Source organism: Hordeum vulgare, chromosome 2H (genome assembly GCF_904849725.1).
Source record: "Hordeum vulgare subsp. vulgare chromosome 2H, MorexV3_pseudomolecules_assembly, whole genome shotgun sequence".
Classification (NCBI taxonomy): domain Eukaryota; kingdom Viridiplantae; phylum Streptophyta; class Magnoliopsida; order Poales; family Poaceae; genus Hordeum; species Hordeum vulgare.
The window spans coordinates 100673548-100682960 of NC_058519.1; positions in this window are offsets into that span (position 1 = coordinate 100673548).

The window sequence follows — 9413 nt, forward strand, 5'->3', positions numbered from 1 at the left end:
GTATGATGGCTATATTCTTTGACTTTTGTGAAAAGATTGTCGAGGTTTTCATGGATGACTTCTCCGTTTACCGGTCTTCCTTTGATGATTGCCTTAGCAACCTTGATCGAGTCTTACAGAGATGTAAAGACACCAATCTTGTCTTGAATTGGGAGAAGTTCCACTTTATGGTTAATGAAGGCATCGTCTTAGGACATAAAATTTCCGAAAGATGTATTGAAGTCGATAAGGCTAAGGTTGATGCAATCGAGAAAATGCCATACTCCACAGATGTCAAAGGTATAAGAAGTTTCCTTGGTCATGCTGGTTTCTATAGAAGGTTCATTAAAGACTTCTCTAAGATTTCTAGGCCTCTTACCAATCTCTTACAAAAGGATATTCCTTCTGTTTTTGATGATGATTGTGAGGAAGCCTTCGAAATACTTAAGAGGGCTTTGATAACTGCACCTATTGTTCAACCACCTGATTGGAACTTGCCTTTTGAGATCATGTGTGATGCTAGTGATTATGCTGTTGGTGATGTTCTAGGGCAAAGAGTTGATAAGAAGTTGAATGTTATTCACCATGCTAGTAAAACTCTAGACAGTGCCCAAAGAAACTATGCTACTATGGAAAAGGAATTTTTAGCAGTTGTGTTTGCATGTGAAAAGTTCAGGTCTTACGTAGTTGATTCCAAAGTCACTACTCACAATGATCATGCTGCTATTAAGTACCTCATGGAGAAGAAGGATGCTAAACCTAGACTTATTAGATGGGTTCTCTTGCTACAACAATTTGATTTGCACGTTATCGACACAAAGGGTGGTGACAACCAAGTAGCAGATAACTTGTCTAGGTTGGAGAACGTTCTTGATGACCCACAACCTATTGATGATAGCTTTCCCGATGAGCAACTGAATGTCATCAATGCTTCACGTAGTGCACCGTGGTATGCTGATTATGCAAACTATATAGTTGCCAAATACATACCACCCAGTTTCACGTACCAGCAAAAGAAGAAGTTCTTCTTTGACTTGAGACACTACTTTTGGGATGATCCTCACCTTTATAAGGAAGGATTAGATGGTGTTATTAGACGTTGTGTACCTGAACATGAACAGGGACAGATCCTACAGAAGTGTCACTCCGAGGCCTACAGAGGACACCATGCCGGAGATAGAACTGCACACAAGGTATTGCAATCAGGTTTCTATTGGCCCACTCTCTTCAAGGATGACCGTAAGTTGGCTTGTCTTGTGTATTAGCAAACGTCAGGAAATGCCTATGAACTATTCACTTGTCATTGAACCATTTGATGTCTGGGGCTTTAATTATATGGGACCTTTTCCAAAATCCAACGGGTATACTCATATCCTAGTCGTTGTTGATTACGTCACTGAGTGGGTAGAAGCTATCCCCGATAGTAGTGTTGATCACAACACTTCCATCAAGATGCTTAAAGAAGTTATCTTCCCTAGATTTGGAGTCCCTAGATATCTAATGACTGACGATGGTTCGCACTTCATTCATGGTGCTTTCTGTAAAACGCTTGCTAAGTATGATGTCAACCATAGAATTGCGTCTCCCTATCACCCTCAGTCCAGTGGTCAAGTAGAGCTAAGCAATAGAGAGATTAAACTAATTCTGCAAAAGACTATCAACAGGTCTAGAAAGAATTGGTCTAAAAAGCTCGATGATGCATTGTGGGCTTATAGAACTTCCTATAAAAAAATCCCATGGGCATGTCTCCGTACAAAATGGTGTACGGTAAAGCATGTCATTTACCTCTTGAGCTAGAGCATAAAGCTTATTGGGCAATCAAAGAGCTCAACTTTGATTTCAAACTTGCCGGTGAGAAGTGGTTATTTGGTATTAGCTCGCTTGATGAATGGAGAACTCGGGCATATGAGAATTCCAAGTTGTTCAAAGAAAAGGTTAAGAGGTGGCATGATAAGAGGATACAAAAGCGTGAGTTCAATGTAGGTGATTATGTCTTGCTATATAACTCCTGTTTAAGATTCTTTGCAGGCAAGCTTCTCTCTAAATGGGAAGGTCCCTATGTTGTTGAGGAAGTATATCGTTCCGGTGCTATCAAGATCAACAACAAGGAAGGTAATTGTCCGAGAGTGGTAAATGGGCACAGAATCAAGCATTATATCTCAAGTACGCCCATAAATGTTGAGAACAGTATTATCAATACCATAACTACGGAAGAATACCTAAGGGATATTTATCAGCCTGTTTCAGACTCCCAAAACGAAGAGGTATGTGACTCGATAAGAAAACAGAGTCCAAAACTTTTCCAGTAGGAAATTTTCTCTGTTTTGGAATATTTGAAAAAATACAAAAATTGGAAGTAGTCCGGAAAGTGCGCGAGGAGGCGACAAGCCTGCATGGCACGGGCCCACCCCTTGGCCGCGCCGTGAGGGCTTGCGGCCACCTCCTGCGCCTCCCGGACTCCGTTTTCGTGTGGGGTATTCCTTCTGGTGTGAAAAAAATCATTATATATACTTCCGTTTGGTCTCACCCCTGCATCATGCAGATTTCTTCTGTTTTTCGTTTCGAGCCTGTTTTCTGCCACACATCTAGGTCAAGATGTCTTCTTAGGATTCAGAGGGGAGAGCTATGTGGCTGATTACCTTGCTAACCCCAGGGTCTATGGGGACTTTGATCCTTATGGCTGGACCTCTGACGAGGAAGAAGATTATGATCCCAAGGGGAAGGAACTAACGAGTTCCGATGAATAGGAGGCTCCTCTACCTCAACCTGGACGCACGCATGTGGATTTCAAGAAGTCGAGCCTCCCTGACTCAAGGAAGAAGCCTAAGACCTTGTTTATCCCTTCTCGTTTCTTGCAGGAGAGTAAGCAGGAATTATGTGATGCTTGAAGAGGAAAATGATGATATGAGGGAGCAAAATTTTATGCTCAAGTGGAAATAAACAAGCTCAAGACCTCTTCAGCAACAACTCCACCATCACCACCAAAGGAAGACAACTGAGCATTGGTATGGGCAATCCCCTTGGCTTGTGCCAAGCTTGGGGGAGTTGCCCGATATCGTATCACCATCACATCTTTTGCCTTTACCTTTTTTTTTAGTTTTCCTTTTCAGTTTTCTCTTTTTCAAGTACAGTAAAAGTCTTAGTGTTTTAGTCTTGAGTTTTGCTTTGTGTCACCCCCGATGTATTTGAGCTCGTGAGCCATATAATAAAGATTGTCTTAGTTGAAGGGCTTTGCCTCTTGCCATGATCAAAAGAGTGAGAATAGAACAAACCATGAAAGATCATGTAATGATCTTATGGGAAGTGATGGCTTCACATATAAAAAGAATGAGGATTGAAACTTGTTGAGGGTAGGCAAACGTAGACCTTGGTCATGGTTGCAATTAATAGGAAGTGATAAAGAAGGAGAGGTTCACATATAAATATATCATCTCTGACACCATCTATGATTGTGAACACTCACTAAACAATTGCATGCCTAGAAGTAGATGTTGGACAAGGAAGACAACATAATGAATCGTGTTTGCTTGGCTCCGAATAATGTTATATGATTAGAGATCCCTTTGCATGTGATGATTGCTTCCACCTCATATTAGCCAAAACTCCCGCACCAAGTAGAGATACTACTTGTGCATCCATAAACCATCAACCCAGTTTTGCCATGTGAGTCCACCATACCTACCTATGGATTGAATAAGATCCTTCAAGTAAGTTGTCATCGGTGCAAGCAATAAAAATTGCTCTCTAATATGTATGATCTATTAGTGTGTGGAAAATAAGCTTTGTACGAACCTGTGATGAGGAAGACATAAAAGCGACAGACTGCATAATAAAGTTCTTTATCACAGGAGGCAATATAAAGTGACGTTTCTCCGCACTAAGAGGACACGCATCCAAACCTCAAAAGCACATGACAACCTCTCCTGCCCTCTACGAAGGGCCTATCTTGTACCTTTACTTTTTGCCCTTGAAAGAGTCATGGTGATCTTCACCAATTCCCTATTTCGCCTTTATCTTGGCTAATGTCATATTCTTGGGAAAGATCTATATTCATATGTCAACATTGCCCTTGAGGTAAGCAGTTGGGAGGCAAAACTATAAGCTCCTATCTTTCTCTGTGTCCAGCTGAAACTTTGATCTCATGAGTACCACGTGAGTTGTAGCAATTGTAGAGAACGAAAGAATGATTGAGTATGTGGATTTGCTTTACAAGCTCTTATTTGACTCTTTCTAATGTTGTGATAAATTGCAATTGCTTCAATGACTAAAGGCTATCGGTTGTTACTTCTCGGTAAGGGTCTTGATCCATGCTTTACTTTGTGAAGGAATTATCACTTTAGCATGAGAGATTATATGTTGGTATTGATGTTCTGATCATGATCATGATGCATGCCTGTTCGTATCTTGTTTTGTCGACACCTCTCTCCCTAAACATGTGGACATATTTATTGAGCTAGGCTTTCGCTTGAGGACAAGCAGGTCTAAGCTTGGGGGAGTTGATACGTCCATTTTGCATCATGTTTTCATGTTGATATTTATCGCTTATTGGGCTGTTATTTCACTTCACGGTACAATTCTTATGCCTTTTCTCTCTTATTTTGCAAGGTTTACATGAAGAGGGAGAATACCGGCAACTGGAATTCCGGCCAGAAAGTGGAGCAAGTTTGAGATACCTATTCTGCGCAACTCCAAACGCCGTGAAAATCAAAGAGGATTTTTTCCCGATTTATCAAAAATACTGGGCTGAAGAAGTGCCAGAGAGGGGCGTGCAGGTGGCCACAAGCCTGCACGGCGCAGCCACCCCCCCCCCCCCCCCAGGCCGCACCATGAGGACTTGTGGGCACCCTGCAGGCCCACTTGCCCCCCTCTTTTCCTATATGAAGGGTTTCATCCAGAAAAAAAATCAAGGAGGAGCTTTTTCGTGGTTTCGCCGCCGCCACGAGGCGGAACTTGAGCAGAACCAATCTAGAGCTTCGGTAGGACGATCCTACCGGGGAAACTTCCCTCCCGGAGGGGGAAATCGTCGCCATCGTCATCACCGACACTCCTCTCATCGGAGGGGACTCATCACCATCAACATCTTCATCAGCACCATCTCATCTCCAAATCCTAGTTCATCACTTGTAACCAATCTCCGTCTCGCGACTCCGATTGGTACTTGTAAGGTTGCTAGTAGTGTTGATTACTCTTTGTAGTTGATGCTAGTTGGATTACTTGCTGGAAGAGTTTATGTTCAGATCCTTGATGCTACTCATTACCTCTCTAGTCATGAATATGATTATGCTTTGTGAGTAGTTACTTTTGTTCCTGAGGACATGGGATAAGTCATGCTAATAGTAGTCATGTGAATTTGGTATTCATTCGGTAATTTGATATGTTGCATGTTGTTTTTCCTCTAGTGGTGTTATGTGAACGTCGACTACATAACACTTCACCATTATTTGGGCCTAGAGGAAGGCATTGGGAAGTAGTAAGTAGATGATGGGTTGCTAGAGTGACAGAAGCTTAAACCCTAGTTTATGCGTTGCTTCGTAAGGGGCTGATTTGGATCCACTAGTTTAATGCTATGGTTAGACTTTGTCTTAATTCTTCTTTCGTAGTTGCAGATGCTTGCGAGAGGGGTTAATCATAAGTGGGATGCTTGTCCAAGTAAGGGAAGTACCCAAGCGCCGGTCCACCCACATATCGAACTATCAAAGTAACGAACGCGAATCATATGAACATGATGAAAACTAGCATGACAGAAATTCCCCTGTGTCCTCGGGAGCGTTTTTCCTCCTATAAGACTTTGTTCAGGCTTGTACCTTGCTACAAAAGGGATTGGGTCACTTTGCTGCACCATTGCAACTTTTGTTACTTGTTGCTTGCTACGAATCATCTCACCACACAATCACTTGTTACCAACAATTTCAGTGCCTGCAGATTTTACCTTACTGAAATCCACTTGTCAGATCCTTCTGCTCCTCGTTGGGTTCGACACTCTTACTTATTGAAAGGACTACGATTGATCCCCTATACTTGTGGGTCATCATTGGCACGCCTGTTGTTTCTGTTAAGATAGGAGATCATTGTTATCATGGTTTATGTGACGTGGGTGCTAGTGTTAGTGCAATACCTCGATCCTTATATGATGAAATCAAAGACGAGATTGCACCTATTGAGATAGAACCTATTGATGTCACTATTCAGCTTGCCAATAGAGATACTATGTGCCCTATGGGAATTGTTAGGGATGTTGAAGTCTTGTGTGGTAAAACAAAGTATCCTGCTGATTTCCTCGTTCTTGCTACCACCCAAGATAGCTTTTGTCCCATCATATTTGGTAGACCTTTTCTCAATACTGTCAATGCTCATATTGATTATGAGAAGCAAACTGTCACTGTTGGCTTTGAACGCGTGTCACATGAGTTCAATTTCTCCAAGTTTGGTAGACAACCTCATGGAAAGGAGTTGCCTAGTAGGGATGAAACTATTGCCTTAGCTTCTATTGTCGTGCCTCCTACTGATCCCTTAGAGTAGTACTTGCTTGAGCATGAAAATGATATGCATATGGATGAAAGGGATGAGATAGATAGAGTTGTCTTAGAATAATATCCTATCCTTAAGAATAATCTGCATGTTGAACTGCTTGGGGATCCACCCCCACCAAAGGGTGATCATGTGTTCAAGCTTAAACAGTTGCCAGATACTCTTAAGTATGCTTATCTTGATGAAAAAGAGATATATCCTGTTATAATTAGTACTAGCCTCTCAGAGCATGAAGAAATAAGTTACTAAAAACTCTGAGGAAGCATCGTGTTGTTATTGGATATACTCTTGATGATCTTAAGGGCATTAGTCCCACTCTATGCCAGCACAAGATCAAAATTGATCATGATTCCAAACCAGTTGTTGATCATAAATGGAGATTAAATCCTAAGATGAAAGAAGTAGTAAGAAAATAAATACTAAAGCTCTTGGAGGCAGGTATTATTTATCTTGTTGCTCATAGCGATTGGGTGAGTCTGGTGCATTGCGTCCCTAAGAAGGGAGGTATCACCGTTGTCCCTAATGACAAGGATGAATTGATCCCACAGAGGATTATTACTGGCTATAGGATGGTGATCGATTTTAGGAAATTGAATAAAGCCACTAGGAAAGATCATTACCCTTTGCCTTCTATCGACCAAATGCTAGAAAGACTGTCTAAACACACACACTTTTGCTTTCTAGACGGTTATTATGGTTTCTCCCAAATACCAGTTGCACAATCTGATCAGGAGAAAACCACTTTCATCTGCCCTTTCGGTACCTTTGCTTATAGACGTATGCTTTTTGGCTTATGTAATGCACCTGCCACCTTTCAAAGATGTATGATGGCTATATTCTCTGACTTTTGTGAAAAGATTGTCGAGGTTTTCATGGATGACTTCTCCGTTTATCGGTCTCCTTTTGATGATTTCCTCAGCAACCTTGATGGGTCTTGCAGAGATGTAAAGACACCAATCTGGTCTTGAATTGGGAGAAGTGCCACTTTATGGTTAATGAAGGCATCGTCTTAGGACATAAAATTGCTGAAAGAGGTATTGAAGTCGATAAGGCTAAGGTTGATGAAATCGAGAAAATGCCATACTCCACAGATGTCAAAGGTATAAGAAGTTTCCTTGGTCATGCTGGTTTCTATAGAAGGTTCATTAAAGACTTCTCTAAGATTTCTAGGCCTCTTACCAATCTCTTGCAAAAGGATATTCCTTTTGTTTTTGACGATGATTGTGAGGAAGCCTTCGAAATACTTAAGAAGGCTTTGATAACTGCACCTATTGTTCAACCACCTGATTGGAACTTTCCTTTTGAAATCATGTGTGATCCTAGTGATTATGTTGTTGGTGCTGTCCTAGGGCAAAGAGCTCACAATAAGTTGAATGTTATTCACTATGCTAGTAAAACTATAGAGAGTGCCCAAAGAAACTATGCTACTACGGAAAAGGAATTTTTAGCAGTCGTGTTTGCATGTGAAAAGTTTAGGTCTTACATAGTTGATTCCAAAGTTACTATTCACACTGATCATGCTACTATTAAGTACCTCATGGAGAAGAAAGACGCTAAACCTCGACTCATCAGATGGATTCTCTTGCTACAAGAATTTGATTTGCACGTTGTCGACAGGAAGGGTGTTGATAACCCCGTAGCAGATAACTTGTATAGGTTGGAGAACGTTCTTGATGACCCACAACCTATTGATGATAGCTTTCCTGATGAGGAATTGAATGTCATCAATGCTTCACGTAGTGCATCGTGGTATGCTGCTTGTGCAAACTATATTGTTGCCAAATATTTACCACCTTGTTTCACATACCAGCAAAAGAAGAAATTCTTCTTTGACTTGAGACATTACTTCTGGGATGATCCTCACCTTTATATGGAAGGAGTAGATGGTGTTATTAGACGTTGTGTACCTGAACATGAACAGGGACAAATCCTAAAGAAGTGTCACTCTGAGGCCTATGGAGGACACCATACGGGAGATAGAACTGCACACAAGGTATTGCAATCTGGTTTCTATTGGCCCACTCTCTTCAAGGATGCCCGTAAGTTTGTCTTGTCTTGTGATGAATGTCAAAGAATAGGTAATATCGGTAAACGTCAGGAAATGCCTATGAACTATTCACTTGTCATTGAACCATTTGATGTCTGGGGCTTTGATTATATGGGACCTTTTCCAAAATCCAACGGGTATACTCATACCCTAGTTGTTGTTGATTACGTCACTAAGTGGGTAGAAGTTATCACCACTAGTAGTGCTGATCACAACACCTCTATGAGGATGCTTAAAGAAGTTATTTTCCCTAGATTTGGAGTCCCTAGATATCTAATGACAGATGGTGGTTCATATTTCATTCATGGTGCTTTCCCTAAAATGCTTGCTAAGTACGATGTCAACCATAGAATTGCGTCTCCCTATCACCCTCAGTCCAGTGGTCAAGTAGAGATAAGCAACGGAGAGATTAAACTAATTCTGCAAAAGACTGTCAACAGGTCTAGAAAGAATTGGTCTAAGAAGCTCGATGATGCACTGTGGGCTTATAGAACTGCCTATAAGAATCCCATGGGCATGTCTCCGTACAAAATGGTGTACGGTAAAGCATGTCATTTACCACTTGAGCTAGTGCATAAAGCTTATTGGACAATCAAAGAGCTCAACTTTGATTTCAAACTTGCTGGTGAGAAGAGGTTATTTGATATTAGCTCGCTTGATGAATGGAGAACTCAGGCATATGAGAATGCCAAGTTGTTCAAAGAAAAGGTTAAGTGGTGGCATGATAAGAGGATACAAAAGTGTGAGTTCAATGTAGGTGATTATGTCTTGCTATATAATTCTTGTTTAAGATTCTTTGCAGGCAAGCTTCTATCTAAATGGGAAGGTCCCTATGTTGTTGAGGAAGTATATCGTTCCG